This window comes from Scyliorhinus torazame, chromosome 17 (genome assembly GCF_047496885.1).
Source record: "Scyliorhinus torazame isolate Kashiwa2021f chromosome 17, sScyTor2.1, whole genome shotgun sequence".
Lineage (NCBI taxonomy): Eukaryota > Metazoa > Chordata > Chondrichthyes > Carcharhiniformes > Scyliorhinidae > Scyliorhinus > Scyliorhinus torazame.
In genome coordinates, this window is record NC_092723.1 from 25,333,838 (window position 1) to 25,352,378 (window position 18,541).

An 18,541-nucleotide genomic window follows, 5' to 3' on the forward strand; every position below is an offset into this window, starting at 1 on the left:
GAGTATTGTACAACCTAAGAGAAAAAAGGAGACAAATATCATGCCAAGGGGAGAATCTGGGCAGTGGGATTAATTTTCGATTGATCCAGGAAAGCACCAGCACAGACCCAATAGGCCAAATGAACCACTTCTGCACTGTAAACATTCAGAATTTCTGATCTCTAAAACCAAAGGATGTTGACTCTGAATGCTGCCCAGTGACATCAAAGAGTAAACATATCAAATATCATAAATTATTGTCCTCAAACGCTATTAAATATTGGGCAGCACGGTAGCATAGTGGTTAGCACAATTGCTGCACAGCTCCAGGGTCCCAGGTTAGATTCCCGGCATGGGTCACTGTCTGTGCGGAGTCTGCACGTTCTCCCCGTGTGTGCGTGGGTTTCCTCCGGGTGCTCCTGTTTCCTCCCACAGCCCAAAGATGTGCAGGTTAGGTGGATTGGCCATGTTAAAGTGCCCCTAGTGTCCAAAATTGCCCTTAGTGTCAGGTGGGGTGACTGGGTTATGGGGATGGGGTGGAGTTGTGGGCTTGGGTAGGGTGCTCTTTCAAAGAGCCGGTGCAGACTCGATGGGCCGAATGGCCTCCTTCTGCACTGTAAATTCTATGATTCTATGAAAGAGTTTTGCATCCTCATCGTTCTGAGTCTGTCCTACTCATCCTTTTGGGCACTGATATGTGTGAGGTGTACAGGTCTATGTGTCTTCTGCAATTCCCTAACATCCATCCCAAGGTCTGAATCTTTAGTGAACTGGTACAGTGGTATTGCACCATGAAGGGTTGTGTATCTGAGCCAAATTCTGTACTTCCCAGAACTGGAGTTGTTTTTAGATTTCGGGACCTGGCTGATGTTTTGCTCCTTCTAAATCTAACCACCATTGCCACACAATCCCCTCAATCCAGGGGCTGTTTAGGAAGATATAACACCTTTCACAACCTTAAAATGCATTTTTCACGCAAGTCGATGATTTTGAAGTGTAGCCACTGCTGTAATCACAGAATTTACAGTGCTGAACGAGGCCATTCGGCCCATCGAGTCTGCACTGACCCTTGGAAAGAGCACCCTACACAAGCCCACACCTCCACCCTATTCCCGCAACCCAGTGACCCCACCCCACCTTTTGGACACTAAGGATAATTTAGCATGGCCAATCCACCTAACCTGCACATCTTTGGACTGTGGGAGGAAACCGGAGCACCCGGAGGAAACCCACGCAGACACGGGGAGAACGTGCAGACTCCGCACAGACGGTGACCCAAGCCGGGAATCGAACCTGGGACCCTGGAGCTGTGAAGCAACCGTGCTAACCACTATGCTACCGTGCTGCCCTCAATGTAGCAGCCAGTTGGTGCGCAGCAAGATGCCACAAACAGCAAGGTGGCAATAACGGGATAATCCATTTTGGTGAAGTTGGGGCGAGGGATAAATATTGCTCAGGAGCCCAGGCTGAATTCTCTGCTTTATTTGGAAACAAATACCCTTGGTATCTTTTACACCCACCCTAAATGGGCAGACTAAACCTTACTGTAATGCTTCATTTGAGAATTAGCACGGCTGACAATGTTACACCCACTCAGCACTCTCATTGAAATGACACCTCTTGTGCTCGAGTCTCCTGCAACCCAGAAGACAGGAGATGGACTCAAGCTACTGAGTTTGGAAGTGAGTGTTCGCCGCTGAACTAATGCTCACCAAGGTTTGGATTGTTGTGCTGCCCTAGCCAGCACAGGCCTCTCCGCTCTGTCTGACTGTCCCACAACAGGCGCTGCATTTACACGTTCACTCTTCAGGTGAAACTTCAATCGGCTTGTGTATAGATTGGCGTATTTAACAAAGCGACGAATGATCTTCGGGGCGGGGGTGCGAAAGGGCTGACTTCGAGATGCAAATAAAATAAAAATGCATCTGGTGACCAACTTCAAACCCACTACCCAGAACTTTCCAAATGAACCCAGTATCTTGCTCTCCACAAACCTGGCCTTGGGACCGGGGTGTAGAATAACAGGGAATCAAGGTAATCAAATGCTAATTCATTAATATGATGCAAATTCGGTAACAAGATGCAAATTCGGTAATAGTATGCGACCAAAATGCAACTTTAAAATAAAATGACACCAAAAATAAGTCATTTAAAAAAAAGAAACATGTTATTATTTGTCAAAGTGCCCCTTTTTAATAGTCTGAGCGAATAAAACGCAAGGTGAAAATGATCCACTTCCTTCTGACGAATTGTGATTTGAACGGTTTAATTTTTTTGAAATCACTTTATAAAATATCCAGTTAGGATGGTGATACTTTGGGCAAATGTAATTATAGTGTTTCGTGTCCCCCTCCCTCTAATAACGTCAAGGGACTATAATCCCTTCGTCAAGTCAACACAATAAAGAGTTTCTGTGCAGCATATAAGCATTGTTGCAAAAGGACCTGTCAACCCGCGACTGGGAACTGCGCTCCGTCTGAATGCAATTAGCAATTTTTTTTTTTATAAAAAAAAATCTATTCAAAAGACATGCCAAATGAGAACAAGCCGTATCAGCCCTGCAATAAAGGAATTAAAAAAAAACAGCCAGTGTTTCTGAGCAAGTAATTATAGTGTTAGTACACTGCAGTGAGAGGACAAGGCTGCATTTACCCCAGGTTCCAATAGACAGTTGAGAGACTCAGGGTTTCTATTCGGCTCCCCCCCACCCCCCCTTGACTGCAGCACACTGTACAAAAAGGATTCCTGAAGACCCCCACATCTGAAATCCCACTCGTCCTCTTCCTCAGTCCACATTATAGCAAGAGGAGCGCAGAGTCCCTGCAAGAGAGCCGGCAAGAGTTCGGGACAAGATAGGAGCCTGAAATGTGGGGACATTCTCACTCAGGAGGGGTGAATTACACATCTCCAACACTCGCTCCAAATTCTTGCTGGTTTTGCGTCTAAGTTGAATTATCTATAATAAAAAAATACGTTGACAATAAGGTGAATGTTTTGGGGGAGTGGGTCTGTATTAATCCCATTCTTAAATAGTAGGTTTAGTCCCAGAGCTCCATCTACACCCACCACCCCCCCAGCGGTGGCTGCTGTTCAATTTAACCCTTTCCCTGATGATTTCTTGCTGCCCCTCTCGAGGAAGGACACCGCTGCCGAGAAGGAGGAACCTTATCTGATCACACAAGTTGCTCACTCACCGAGCCCCCTGAACTGGCCCTCCATTTCCTGACCCTCCAACTTCCCCTTGCCTCACTGTCTCTTGTCCTCCCCCTAATTGAACTGTGCGCGCTGTCCCGGCGCCGCTGAACATAGAAGCTCACAATAGTGCGGGTGGTAGAAACAGAGTGCTGGAAATATTCAGCAAGGTCCGGCAGCGTCCGCGGAGAGAGAAACAGAGTTAACCTTTTTCAGCTCCATGACCTTATATCAGAACACCGAGCTGAAATGTTAACTCTGTTTTTCCCCCCACAGAGCCTGCCCGACCTGCTGAATATTTCCAGCACTTTCTGCTGATTAAAAAAAAAATCTGATTTCCAGGATCTGCGGTACTTTGCTTTTGCAAGGAAGGGAATTCTGTTTGAATACCAGTGGCACTGAGCCCAGTTTTATGTGCGCCCAGACGAAATTCCCAACTTTGGAAGGTTTAAATCTGTGGACTCGAGTGAAGACGGTGCAAGGTGAGGGGGGAATGTAGAAAGCGGTTCAGGGTGCAAAGGGTCTAAAAGGGACAACCATCGCTGCCGTTTCCAAACAGAGAAATTGTTATTTTCCATTTTCTCCCAGCCTGACACCGTTACTGTGGTTCAAGGACAGGAGCTGTACTGCAATGTTGGAGGACAGAATGTGCATTGGGCAGACCAGAGTTATACCATCGCCTGAATTAAATTGGGTAACAACAACAACAAAAATCGGTCCCTGTTTCCAAAGAATAATAAGCACCGAGCCCCCAACTCACCTTCCAATCATTCAAACACAACTTTGAGAAAGAATCCTAATGGATCAGAGACGTTGATGACCCAGAAACTGGTGTTGCGCTGAATAATATCCAGGGTTATGGTCAGGCGGGGTGGGTAATTGCGCCTCACTCGACCTCCGGGAAAGGGACGACGCTGGAGACGCCAAAATGCAGAAGTGTGTCTGGGAAGGACAGGTATTGTGCCTCACTGACATTTAGCATTCCAGAATACTCTGAAATACGTCTCCCTTTGCTGCTAAGGGGGGAGAGGCGGGGGGGGGGGGGGGGCTGGAAGGGGGCGAGGAACCGAGATATTTGATTGTTACACCAGCGGCTGCAATGGAAATATTTCACAATCGCAACGCGAATATCCTGGGTGTGATTGAAGGATTACTGATGCACGAATGAGAAGCTGCAATTTGTATCCAGTCCACAAAGGGTTAAGGTTTGATGTGCTGGATTTCTGAGTGACCACCTGTCTATGTTGACCACTATCTTATGCATTTGGGAAGTTGAATAAATCGCTTTTTTTCTCTTAAATCTCATACACCTCACCCCATCAAGTTCTCAGTGTGTGTCCCTCCCCCTCACACAGTGCACAGCTATCCTGCTGCCCCGAACACAACGCGTGTGTTCCGAAGGAGCCGTTTGACTCCAGCCCATTCTCAAACCCTCTCTCTCCAAGCTCAGCATTTTCCCTTTTTGCTTTGGCTGTGTCCCGGCTAACATTTTATTGGAACATTTCTATCTGCCCATTACCCTTGCTGACAGGCACTAACCATGGGGCCTCCTGGGCAAGGCTGGGAAAGGTTCCCGCATTTGCCCCCTGTCTCCATGAATGGAACTCTGCCCCGAAGCGGGAGCTGGGAGATTTCATTCCGTTGTTGAGGAGCTTTGCTGGGCTGGTGATGGTGGGGTGGTGGGGTAGGGGGGGGGGGGGGGGGGGCTCCTAATGGACTGAGAATTGAGGCAGGCTTTTGGAGTAGCAAGTGTGATCACTGAGGTTCCCCGTGGACCAATATGAAAGCAGGGTTCCGTGTTTAAATTCACACATGAAAAATGACAATTGGGGCAAAAAAAAACAACCTGACAGCCTTGTAAGCAGCAAGAACAGACAGTGGGCAAACTTATGGCGGCACAACAGTGAAACTGACGGATCTCACGCCAGTCGTGAAACCCGCCTGGATTTTTACCGCCCCAAACCCAATGGAATGATAATCAGGCGGGTTCGGTCAAGGCTGAACGCTCCACTCTTAGATTACCAGCAGTGAGTGAAGACAAAAAAAAAAGTTACCCCGTGGAGTTCAGCAGAAGGATGAGGAGGGGAGACAAGGGGAGTAGGGGGAACACTCCAGGCTTCACGAGATTAAGGCTTCTCAAACGTCACATTGAAGAACGCTATTTCTGATTTCACTCAGTCACTTTTAGACCCCAAGTCACTCAATAAAATATTACGCCACGCTGGCATTTTCAAAAATGCGGTCTTCAGGAAACAAACATATGGCAATTAATCAATTTTCATCCCAGTATAAAGTTGACTAGCAATCAGCTCTCAGTGAGACTGAGTGCTGGGCTGCCTTTATCATGTGGGAAGCTGGACACGTTCAAAGCGTTATGGAATGGGAGGAAATTCAGGGACGATTCTGGAGTATGGGGGGGGGGGGGGGAGGAAATTCTCCTGGCGGATCTGGGGAAAGTGGGAAAACGCCTCTCCGAAGCGTGTGGCCGACAATGAGCAGATTTCATGATCAATCAAATGCTTCTAAAGGTCACTTAGCGAAGTTTCACGTGTTTAAGTGCAGCACCCAATCCGTGTTTCAATAGCTGCCTGTGTGTGGAAACTGGACCCTGCAATTTGTTGGCAATCGCCCAGTGTCCAGTGTTCAAATCATTGAAAGTCTGTAAGAAAAACAGACACATTATTCACCTCTCCATAACTGCTCCGCATTGGGGGGAGGATGGAAAGCTAGTTTTTAATTGTTCCAATTATTTTATTAGTTGCTGCACAAGGCATTAAAACCGCACACGTTTTGAATGCTGCTTTATTCAGTCAATTTAACGGTCAGAAAGAAACATGAAATGAGAAGATTAATCGGGTCACAATTACCAACCTCACTTTAATTATATTACACTGTGGGACAATATTTTTTTTCTATTTATAAACTTTCGTCTAATATTACAAAATGGAAAATTGAAGCTCTGCTAAAAAGGTCTGAAAATACAGCTCTTAATGTTGGTTTATAAAGAGAGATAGTCCCATACAGATACATGTCTAGTTCCACGCAGTGTGGAACGACCTCGACATATTATTTACCATTGGAGCTTGTGAACGTTTCTGACATAAAGATTATCCCGCAGAAATTTTTCATTTCAGTTTTAAACATGCTGAGTGAAATGAGAATTGAAAAGTTTAGGTCTTGTTGTGAATCGCTGGGCGATTTGGGCCGAGGTGATCCGATTCGATGTCAACTTGTGGATCAGCCCGTCACCGACATAGGGCTGGTGGAGTCCGCGTTCAACCAACTCTGGTCTGATGCTCTGCTCCCTGCTTCCTCCACCAGCTCCACTCATTTTTTTTGGGGGGGGCGGGGGGAACAATTCGCCGAAAAGGCTCAGACTTAAAGTATGGCAAGGTAACAGCGGCGCGATGGAAAAGGCCCAAAAGAAAATGAATGGCAATAATGAACACATGGGGAATACATCACTCGGCTGGAAGGAGAAATGGGAAATCAGCCGGTATCCCTCTCCAGTGGGCGAAAAAAAAGATTCTGACCCAGAACAAAACAACAAAAGGGTTAAAAGAATTTTAAGAAGCTAAGGATTTGCGTCCTCTGAAAGAATGTGCATCTTTCCCAATAAAAGTCCTGTCTTTTATTGCACAATTTCCTCTAACTTTCAAATCTCTCCAGATGTTATTGATTCTGTCTGTATTCAATCTCAGGGCAGGTGGATACACCGTCCTCTTTAGGTGCCTGTTCATCCCTTTCTTGTGCCTCTTTGTGTCTCAATCTGTTCCTACCACCCCCACCCTCTCTCTCTCTCTCTCTCTCTCACTCTATCTCTCTTCCCAAATCTATTTCACTCGCTGCCCACCGGTTGTCTTTTCTCCTCCATTTTTCTAACTCTCCCACACACACTCTCAATCGCTCTTGTTAAATTGTCGTCCCCTCGCCTCTAATCTTGTCTTCAAGATTCGTATTCACCCCCCCCCCCCCCCCCCATCGTTGGAACTTAGTCAACAACGAAGGGTTCGATTTTTAAAAAAACATGCCATTAGAGAAAGCTGCAGCCCCCTATCATGGGAAAGATCATTCAATCTCGACCTCCATCCCGAAGTTTCCGAAGTCGCTAATTTATTCACTGACTTCTGTCCACTTTGTGAATGGGATGGTCGGGTGGGAGGGGGTGGTGGATTTGGTGGAGGGTGCACTGCCCATACACAACCTGCCGCCCCTGTCTGATAATCAAACGTCCAGGGAGAGTCGCTCGCAGCTCTGATCTCACACTCGCCCGTTTAATTTCTTAGTCCAGGAATTCGACAACAAGTGCTAGCTCTCCTCCCCTCCCCCCCCCCTCCCCCCCACACATACACAAAAACTGCCTCACAGCAAAACAAAACAGAGACCAGTCGAGGGTGCAGACCTTATCATGTCTGTGGAAAAGGGGGTGCTGTGTCTTGAATAATTTCTCTGCAAAAGTCAATTGCTATTTTGCAAAGGGACAAGGGAACACGTGTATCCAGTTTTTTCTTAATGCGCTGAAAATCCCAGATCAAAATAATCGTGACTGATTTTATTATTAAAAAGAAAGTACAACTTCTAACTCATTTGGCCATTCACATTCTTTCTGAGCTACTTTGGGGCCGGGATAATCCCGGGAAATCCCGTTCTGCCAATGCCCTGAGTGAGATTATATTTTTGCACGACCCAATAATTCATCGGCCTTTTCGGGTCGATAAAAACCGCCTCTGAATCTCACGGTTATTTTTTTATAATGCCCCTTTCATTGTGTCCTGGCAACTGAGCGGGAACCATCAGACAACGACCCCCACTTCCCCTGCAGGAGTGTGAGTGGACATAGACATAGAATTTACAGGGTAAATCATCTACTCATCTCCAGGACAGACCTGGACCCCAAAAGATGCGTCGATGATCATTCGAAGAGGGGGATTCCCACACTTGGAACGAGACATGTAATAAATGGATGGACACGAGGGCGAGACATCACTGAAAGACACCTCTCAAAGAGGCCGGCAAGCAAATTAAGAAACCAAATGGGTGAAATGAATGTAGCTGCTGAGAACTGAGAATTAATCTCGTTAATAATCAGATCCAGTCCGGGCTCCACATTAAACGCCTTTGACAACAGCATTTTCCATTTCTTAAGCACGCCGAAGCCTTTAGACTAAACTATAGATATATTGGGCTCGATCTTTGTGAGAGAAAAAAGACCCCAAAACAAATACAAACTTGAAAATGTGGTCAAAGGTCTGAATTCGGGGTGAAGACTGGGATCTTCCCCCAGCAGAGAGAGTTTTGAAATCAGCCGTGATAGGCATCATTGTGACCATCAGCTCCAGTCACAGATTCATTGACTCAAGGTTTGGGGGGGCTATCCGACTTTAACCCTTTTTGTATCCGAGCCAGTGCCGCGGGCCATCCAGCCCTTGTCCCATTCCCAACTTCTCTCAGAGGAAGAGCCCAGAAGCCTATCCCAGGGAAAATAAGGTTACTTTTTACCATATTTCTCCATCTGTAAGCAAATGCTCGGCCAGAGTGAGGTTAATTCTTCTTGGGGGGGGGGGGGGGGGGGGGGGAGAGGACAATTTATCACAAGGATTCCTCCCAATTTTATTTATTTGGGGGGACAACTCAACGCTTTAAAGCTCGTGGGTTTCAGGTTATTACAGCGAGGGAATTATTCACGGAGAGTTTTACAAACACGACGTGAATCTTAGAGAATCCTCAGACACTTGGGGTGGGGGGGGAGGGAGGGGGTCCAACTTGGGGAATTTGGGGGTCCAACTTGGGGAATACTGACAATGATTCCCAGGGAGTCTGGAAGAATCAGAATGAGTCAGGGACAAGTTGCTGGGAGTTTGCAATCCCCCCCCCCCACAAAAAAACTAAATTTTCTCCTTTTCCACCCCCCGCCCCATTCAACATTTCCCACCAGGAAAATCCCACAACTTGACACTCCCGCCAAAGGATTCCACCTTTTCCCCAAAGCCAGCAGCCCCTCCACAAATCTCCCAACCCGCGGCGCCCAGATATGGCAACAAAAAAAAGAAATCATTCCTCCCATTCCCATTTAAAAAAAACCCACCACGCGCACAATTCCTGAGCCGCTTTTCCCACATAGAACACACGGAGAGCTGGAGCGGAGCCTGAACCCCGTCCAATGGAGAGATGGGTCGATTTAAATAAAGACACAAAATTGGAATAAAAATACACCGCGATTCTAAACTTCCCCAAACTAGGAGCCGCCAACTTGTCCCCAGTCCCAGCTGCAGGATTTCCAGAGAAAGTTTCACACTTTCCCTTGTTTACTGGGGGTGCTATTAGAGCCACAATTAGCCTCTGTTTAAATCTCTATAATTAGCCTCTTCAATCGTTTAAAAACTAGTTAGAGTTGTGCTAGTAATCCGGACAGAGTGTCGAGCTCCTAGGTATCAGGGAGATTTCCAATGCACGGGAATGGGGGTGTGGGTGAAGGTTAGTAAAGTTTGCTGGGAGCAGGTTTTAGGTAGTGTCCCCCTCCCTCCAGGCCCCGGGAGGATTGGTCTCCGGGGCGATGGACAAGTTTATTTCCTGGGGAGAGTGTATATCTCTTTGTGACTGCGGGAGAAGTTGGGAGCGAGCGGAGAGTTTCCCTTTCTGCCGCAGCTTCCCCGCTCCTCTCAATCTGCAAACTGGAGAAAAGAAGCTCAACAAGCATACTCTATCTATCTATATATATATCTTTTAAAACTCAAACAAAAATTACACGGCAGAAAATCCCCAATTGCCTCCCCGTCGCCGGGTAACAAACTGTGGTCAGTCCAATCCGAGTGAAATCGATCATTTTACTCTCTTTAACACAACTGCCACATGTTCACTGAGTTTCAGATGGACTGACAATAGCAATTCCTTCCAGACTGACCCCAAGCCTCGCTCCCCTCCCCCCCGCCTCGAAAAGACCAGCCAGAGGTAACTCCCTCTCACATTGGCGAGTCTCCGGGCACAGACTCATTTCTCGCCATGGCTGAGATTTCAGCCTGATCTTCATTCAAACAGCCAGGACTCCCAGCCAACTGTGGATATTTCGCCCAACTAAAAGCGTGCTCTCTCTCTCACACACATACACACTTACTCACTCATTCATTCACTCACTCTCTCCCCCTCACTCACTCACTCTGTCATTCACTCATTCTCTTTCACTCGCTCTCTCGCTCACTCCCTCACTCTCTTACTCACTCATTCATTCATTCACTCTCTGTGCCCCCTCTCTCTTTCTCTGTCGCTCTTTTTCTGACTCACTCATCACTCGCCCACACTATCTCTCATTCATTCACTCTGTCCCCCCCCCCTCACTCTCTTTCCAACTGACTCATCACTCACTCACCCTATCTCTCACTCATTCACTCTCTGTCCCCCCTCTCACTCTCTCTGTCACTCTCTCTTCCTGACTCACTCACACGCGTTAATTCATTGACTTTCAGTCTCTCTCTCTCTCTCACTCACTCACTCACTCAACCAGCCGCAATATTACAAATGTGGCCACATTTTGCTCAGGCCGCCGCTAACTCCATGTGAAACGGGCCACCGGCCTTTAGACAAGAGAACCTTTGGAAACGGTCACTTTATTCGACACGGCAGAAGTGAAACTTCAGCCAGATCTCAATTCCAAACAGGGTTAGAAACGGCATCAAAATGTGGACTGGAAAATCAAGACAAAACAGAAATGGACCCGGATCAGAATGAATCCCATCTGCCGAAATATCTCCCAGACACAATCGGACTTTCAAATCACCCCCCCCCCCCCAACCAGCCTCCACCGCCCCCCCCCCCCCCCCCCCCGCACTCACAATTTCTCATTTCCCGACCTGATTCTATCCGCCCCCGATCAAAAGAAAAAGCTTTTCAAACTTCACCAGGCTGGAGGTTCCATTAAACCACCGACTCCCACCCAACAATCGAGACCACTGGGAAACTCGTGGCGCTTTTACCTGTCCCCACATCACTTGAGCAGGAACTTTTTATGTTTCCTCAGACCAAAGAAACGTCGCTTCACAAAAAAAAAATCAAATCCACAGAACTTTTAAGTTGCGAAAACTTTAATATCTCCCCCCCCCCGACCACCACCACAAACACCCCTCCCCCAGCAATGAAACTAAATGGCCAAGGGGTTTCTGTTTTGGATGTGAAGGAGAAGCCACTAACCTGTGTGAAATCTGCGGGCTGGGTTCTCTCTCTCTCTCTCCTTCTTAATGACCCACAATCATGAGAAGTTGAGAACTCAACGTGAAAATGTTGAAGGATGGAAAGATTCACTCTTCCTCGAGCACCCCGCAAGCAGTTTCTGTAGCGAAGTCTCTCTCGCACACACACTGTGCTGAAATGTGGGTGATGCAATTTTCTTCTTGTATTATATATTTTCTTTCCACTATTTACAGCATGCTCCTGGGACGATTGGGTTGCATTGTTTTTTTAAAAAAGGGATCTGGTCTCTCTCTCTCTCTCTCTCTGCCTTGTGCTCAGTACCTCCTCCTGGTATTCACCACGTTCCTTTAATTACTGACACAGAACGCTCCACGGTCCTGGGTGACATCCCGTAGCATCTAGACAGGCACACACTCTTTCATACAGACTCTCACACACTCACCGTCAGGAGCAGCCTTTAATCTCAGGGTTTGAGTCTTACACACAAACAACGTGAGGGTGAGAAGTAGGTTCGCCACACAGCCGTAATCCATCTAAAGCAGGGGCTGCTCAGTTTTACTCATCAGCTCTCTCTCCCCACCACCACCACCACCACACTCAGCTGACCAGCTCGGCGCTGAGCTGACATGATCACCAACTGATGGTTTGGGGGTGAGGGTGTTGGGGGAGCGTAGGAGGGAACGAGATTGTAACCAGACAATAGGAAAGGTGACCAATCTAAACCAAACATTGCTAAAGATATATGAAATTGGCATGTGTGGATTTAAAGAAAAACATTGTCACTTGTGCCGTTTTTTGTTAGGGGGCCAGCCTTCACAGGTGGAAATACCTCTGGTACCTCAGCACCTGAACATGTTTCCTGCTTACATAGAATCACAGAAGGAGGCCAGTTGGCCCATCAAGTCTGCACCGGCTCTCGGAAAGAGCACCCTACGTAAGGCCACACCTCTACCCTATCCCCGTAACCCCGCGACCCCACCTAACCTTTTGGACACTAAGGGGCAATTTAGCACAACCAATCCACCTAACCCGCACATCTTTGGTCTGTGGGAGGAAACCGGAGCACCCGGAGGAAAACCACGCAGCCACTGGGAGAATGTGCAGACTCCGCACAGACAGTGACCCAAGCCGGGAATTGAACCATGCCCCCCCCCCTCGCCCCTGTCGGTGGTCAGTTATAAAAGGATAATGGCAGGACCAGGCCATGTTTCTATTGCAGCCTCAGAGAATCCTATCACAATGACAGAGTATTTGCAACACAGAAATGGACCATTCAGTCCAACTGCTCCACGCTGATGTTTCCGTTCCACAAGAACCTCCTCCCACCCCCTCACTGTGCGAGCATGTCCTTCCTCCCCTTTCTCCCTCATGTTTCTTCAGCTCTCCCTCCAATGGTATTCATCTCAACCAGTCCCTGTGGTAGCAAGTTCTACATTCCCACCACTCTCTCGTCACAGAAGTTTCTCCTGGATTCCCAATTTGGATTTATTAGGGAACATTATGACCCATAGCTCCAACCCTTTCATAACCATAAACCCCTCAATCAGCTCACTCCTTAGCTCCAGCCTGTCTAGACTTTTGCGACCGTTATAACCGCCCAGTTCTTGTCTCATTCTTGTAAAATCTTTTTGCACCTTTTCCAGTGAATCTATCTCTTTTTTATAATACGGGAACCAGACTGTTCATGGTGCTCCAAATGTGGTCAAACCGACATCACATATTATACAACATGACCTCTGAGGAATGAATCTTGATTATTTGTTTGCACTTTTGATCAGTTTGTTAGCTTGCTTTACAATATTTAATAATTTCAGCATCTGTACCCCCAGATTCCTTTTCTCCTTTATCCCACTTAGACTCGCAAGTTCTAGGGAATGTGTAATCTCCCTATTTAAAAAGCATCATGTCACACAAAGCTATAACAGCAAGTTGTATTCAAACAGCACCGTTAACTTCAACAAGGGACATCACTATAAAACAAAATACAACACCGAGACATTTAGTGTTAAATTAGGACAGATGACCGGCAGTGCGGTCAAAGAGGTAGATTTTAAGAAATGTCTTAAAAGATGAAAGGGAGGTGGAGAAGTGGAGAGGTGGAAAGGTCTAGGGAGGGAATACCAGAGTTTAGGACCCAGGCAGCCGAAGGAATGGCCACCAATGGTGGAGCGGTTAAAATGGGAGATAGAACAAACAAAGAACAAAGAAATGTACAGCACAGGAACAGGCCCTTCGGCCCTTCAAGCCCGTGCCGACCATACTGCCCGACTAAACTACAATCTTCTACACTTCCTGGGTCCGTATCCTTCTATTCCCATCCTATTCATATATTTGTCAAGATGCCCCTTAAATGTCCCTATCGTCCCTGCTTCCACTACCTCCTCCGGTAGTGAGTTCCAGGCACCCACTACCCTCTGCGTAAAAAACTTGCCTCGTACATCTACTCTAAACTTTGCCCCTCTCACCTTAAACCTATGCCCCCTAGTAATTGACCCCTCTACCCTGGGGAAAAGCCTCTGACTATCCACTCTGTCTATGCCCCTCATAATTTTGTATACCTCTATCAGGTCGCCCCTCAACCTCCTTCGTTCCAGTGAGAACAAACCGAGTTTATTCAATCGCTCCTCATAGCTTATGCCCTCCATACCAGGCAACATTCTGGTAAATCTCTTCTGCACCCTCTCTAAAGCCTCCACATCCTTCTGGTAGTGTGGCGACCAGAATTGAACACTATACTCCAAGTGTGGCCTAACTAAGGTTCTATACAGCTGCAACATGACTTGCCAATTCTTATACTCAATGCCCCGGCCAATGAAGGCAAGCATGCCGTATGCCTTCTTGACTACCTTCTCCACCTGTGTTGCCCCTTTCAATGACCTGTGGACCTGTACTCCTAGATCTCTTTGACTTTCAATACTCTTGAGGGTTCTCTTGAGATGCTCAAGAGTCCAGAATAAGAGGAGGGCCTAGATCGGATAGATGTGGGTCTGAAGGAGATTACAGAGATCAAGAAGGGACGAGGCCATGGATACAACACAGAGACTGTTAAACACAAAGCATTGTTTAATTGGGAGCCAATGGTGGCCATTGAGCACAGGTATGATAGGTGAATGGGGCTTGGCATGAGACCGGACACAGCCTGCAGAAGTTTGGGTCATGTCAAGTTTATGGAGGGTAGAATGTGCCAGACTAGCCAGGACATGTGGCGAATAGTCTAGTCTCGAAGTAACAAAGGCATGAATGAGGGTATCAGCTGCAGACGAGCTGAGACAGAGCTGGAGTTTGGCGATGTTACAGGGCTGGAAATACACGGTTCCAGCATTGGTCGAATATGTGGCCAGAAGCTCATTTTTTAAATGTGACACCAAGGTTGTGAACCGCCTCAGAGAGAGGGAGAGAGCCTGTGACTTTTTAAAAATCCATTTACGGGATATGAGTGTCGCTGCATTTATTGCTCATCCCTGGTTGCCCTTCAGAAGGTGGCGGTGAGCTGCCTTCTTGAACCGCTGCAGTCTCTGAGGTGCAGGTACACCCACTGTTCTGTTAGGGAGGGAGTTCATGGATTTTAGCCCAGAGGCAGTGAAGGAACAGCGATATATTTCCAAGTCAAGGTGGTGAGTGACTTGGAAGGGAACCTCCAGTTGGTGGTGTACCCAGGTAATCTGCGGCTCTTGTCCTTCTAGATGGTAGTGGTCGTGGGTTTGGAAGGTGCTGTCTGAGAATCCTGGTGAGTTCCTGCAGTGCATCTTGTAGATGGGCCACATGGCTGCCACTGTTCGTCGGTGGTGGAGGGTTTGAATGTTTGTGGAAGGGGAAGCAATCAAGTGACTGCTTTGTTCTGGATTGTCCAGCTTCTTGAGGGTTCTTGGAGCAGCACTCATCCAAGCAAGTGATAAGTATTCTATTACTCTCCTGACTTGTGCCTTGTAGGTGGTGGACAGGTTTTGGGGGTCAGGAGGTGAGTTATTCGCCATATGCACCCGAGCCTTTGATCTGCCCTGGTAACAACAGTATTAATATGGCTAGTCCAGTTCAGTTTCTGATCAATGATAACCCCCAAGATGTCGATTGCAGGGTATTCAGTGATGGTAATGCCACTGAATGTCAAGGGCGGTGGTTAGATCCTCTCTTGTAAGAGATAGTCATCGCCTGGCACTTGTATGGCGCAAATATAACTTACCACTTGTCAGCGCAAGCCTGGATATTGTCCAGGTCTTGGTGCATTTGGACATGGACTGCTTCATTATCTGGGGAGTCACGAATGGTGCTGAACATTGTGCAGTCATCAGTGAACATCCCCACTTCTGACCTTATGAATGAAGGGAGGCCATTGATGAAGCAGCTGAAGATGGATGGGCCTAGGACATCACCCTGAGGAACTCCTGCAGTGATGTCCTGGAGCAGAGATGATTGACCTTCAACCACCACAACCATCTTCCTGTGTGCCAGGTATGACTCCAACCAGCGGAAAGTTTCCCCCCGATTCCCATTGACACCAATTTAGCTAAGGTTCCTTAATACCTTCCTCAGTCGAATGCTGCCTTGATGTCAAGGGCAGCCACTCTCACCTCATCTTTGGCATTCATCTCTTTTGCCATGTTGAACCAAGGCTGTAATGAAGTCAGGAGCTGAGTGACCCTGGCGGAAACCTAACTGAGCATCCATGAGCAGGTTATTGCCGAGTAGGTGCCGCTTGATAGCACTGTTGATGATTCCTTCCATCACTTTACTGTTGATTGAGAATATCTGATAGGAAGGTAATTGGTTGGGTTGGATTTGTCCTACAGGACACACCTGGGAAACCTTCCACATTGCCGGGTAGATGTCAGTGTTCTAGCTGTACTCAAACAGCTTGGCTAGGGGCGCGGCAAGTTCTGGAGCACAAGTCTTTAGTACTATTGCTGGAATATTGTCAGGGCCCAAAGCCTTTGCAGTATCCAGTGCCTTCAACAGTTTCTTTTTTTAAGAATACATTTAGAGTACCCAATTATTTCTTTACAATTAACGTGCAATATCGCGTGGCCAATCCACCTAACCTGCACATCTTTGGGTTGTGGGATTCAACCCAAGCAGACAGGGGGAGAATGTGCAAACTCCACACAGACAGTGACCCGGGGCTGGGATCGAACCCGGGTCTTCAGCATGGCAGGCAGCAGTGCTAACCACTTCGCCACCGTTCCGCCCCCTTCAGACATTTCTTGATATCACGTGGACTGAATTGTTTCGGCTGAAGACTGACATCTGTGATGCTAGGGGACCTCCGGAGGGGACCGAGGTGGATCATCCACTCGGCATGTCGAGCTGAAGGTTGTTGCGAATGCCTCAGCCTTGTCTTTTGCACAGATGTGCTGCGCTCCTCCATCATTGAGGGTGAGGGTATTTGTGGAGCCGCCTCTTCCTCTTGTGAGTTAATTGTCCACCACCATTCATGACTGGATGTGGCAGGGCTGCAGAACTTCGATCTGATCCGTTAATTGTGGAATTGCTTAGCTCTGTATATTGCTTGTTGTTTATGCTGTTTGGCACACAAGTAGTCCTGTGTTAGCGCTTCACCAAGTTGACACCTCATTTTTCAATATGCCCAGTGATGCTCCTGGCATGCCCTCGTGCACTCTTCATTGAACCAGGGTTGATCCTCTGGCTCGATGGTAATGGTAGAGTGGGGGATATGCTGGGCCATGAGGTTGAAGATTGTGTTTGAGTATAATTCTGCTGCTGCTGATGGCCCACAGTGCCTCACGGATGCCCAGTCTCGAGTTGCTAGATCTGTTTGAAGTCTATCCCATTTAGCATGGTGGTCGCGCCACAAAACACGACCGAGGGTATCCTCAATGAGAATATGGGACTTTGCCTCCACAAGGATTGTGTGGTGGTCACTTCTACCGATACTTTCGTGGACAGACACATCTGCGGCATGTTGGTGAGAATGAGGTCAAGTTTATTTTTCTCTCTTGTTGGTTCCCTCACCATAGCTGCAGTCCCAGTCTAGCAGCTGTGTCCTTTAGGACCTGGCCAGCTCGGTCTGTGGTGATATTACCGAGCCACTCTTGGTGATGGACATTGACTTTCCCCACCCAGAGTACAATCTGCATCCTTCGGCCCTCAGTGCTTCCTACAAGTGGTGTTCAACATGGAGGAGTACTGATTCAGCAGCTGATAGTGGATGGAATGTGGTAGTGAGCAGGTAATCATGTGGTGATCCTTGCCCATGTTTAACCTGAGATCATGGGACTTCATGGGGTCCAGACACGATGTTGAGGACTTCCAACTCCCTCCCAACTGTATACCACTGTGCCACCACCTCTGCTGGGTCTGTCCTGCCGGTGAGTCAGAACGTTGTCTGCCTGCGTCAATGCTGGATGGTCCATCCGGTTTCATATGTTTTTGTAGCGATTGAATGTAACTAAGTGGCTTGCTAGTCCATTACAGAGGGCAATTAAGAATTAACTACATTGCTGTGGGTATGGAGTCACATGTAGGCCAGACCAGGTAAGGATGGCAGATTTCTTTCCCTAAAGGACATTAGCGAACCAGATGTATTTTTACGGCAATCAACAGTACTTTTCATGGTCATCACTGGTTAATTTTGATATTTTTATTGAGTTTAAATTCCACCACCAGCCATCGTGGAATTCGAACCCGGGTCCCCAGATCATCACCCTGGGTCTCTGGATCAGCAACGAGCTGGCCAACACCCCCCCCCCCGGAGAACAGAGTTTGCTGTGGGAATCAAAGGTAATGGCTAAAATTTAATGGGAGGATATTTCCACTCATCCAGTACCGGATGGTGAGACAGGCAATTTGTCACACAATTTAGAGACATTGGAGAGGTTGTCAGAGATGGTGGTGAGGTAAAGGTGGGTGTTAGCTGTGTACATGTGGGAACTGAAAGTTGTGTTATCAGATGATGTCCCCAAAGGACATAGGAGGAAGGACAGGTACAGAACAGAGCTGGATACAGTGTAAAACTCCCTCTACGCTGTCTGCACCAAACATTCCCAGGATAGGTGCAGCACGGTGTTAGATACAGAGTAAAACTCCCTCTACACTGTTCCCATCAAACACTCCCAGGACAGGTACAGCACGGGGTCAGATACAGAGTAAAGCTCCCTCTACACTGTCCCCATCAAACACTCCCAACACAGGTACAGCACGGGGTTAGATACAGAGTAAACCTCCCTCTACACTG

The 18,541-nt window shown here is 47.5% G+C and overlaps 1 protein-coding gene across 5 annotated transcripts in view; it reads right to left on the minus strand.

Moving 5' to 3' along the window:
- foxp4 (forkhead box P4) overlaps positions 1-11,894 on the minus strand; it is a 620,454-nt gene extending 608,560 nt beyond the window's left edge. For 3 of the 5 annotated variants that reach the window (XM_072480228.1, XM_072480226.1, XM_072480225.1), the window contains exon 1: positions 11,353-11,894. The gene's annotated coding sequence lies outside the window, so the exon portion shown is untranslated. The remainder of the gene's footprint in view (positions 1-11,352) is intronic. The other 2 variants (XM_072480227.1, XM_072480224.1) reach the window with 1 other exon arrangement.
- Between the last annotated feature and the right edge of the window lie 6,647 nt (positions 11,895-18,541).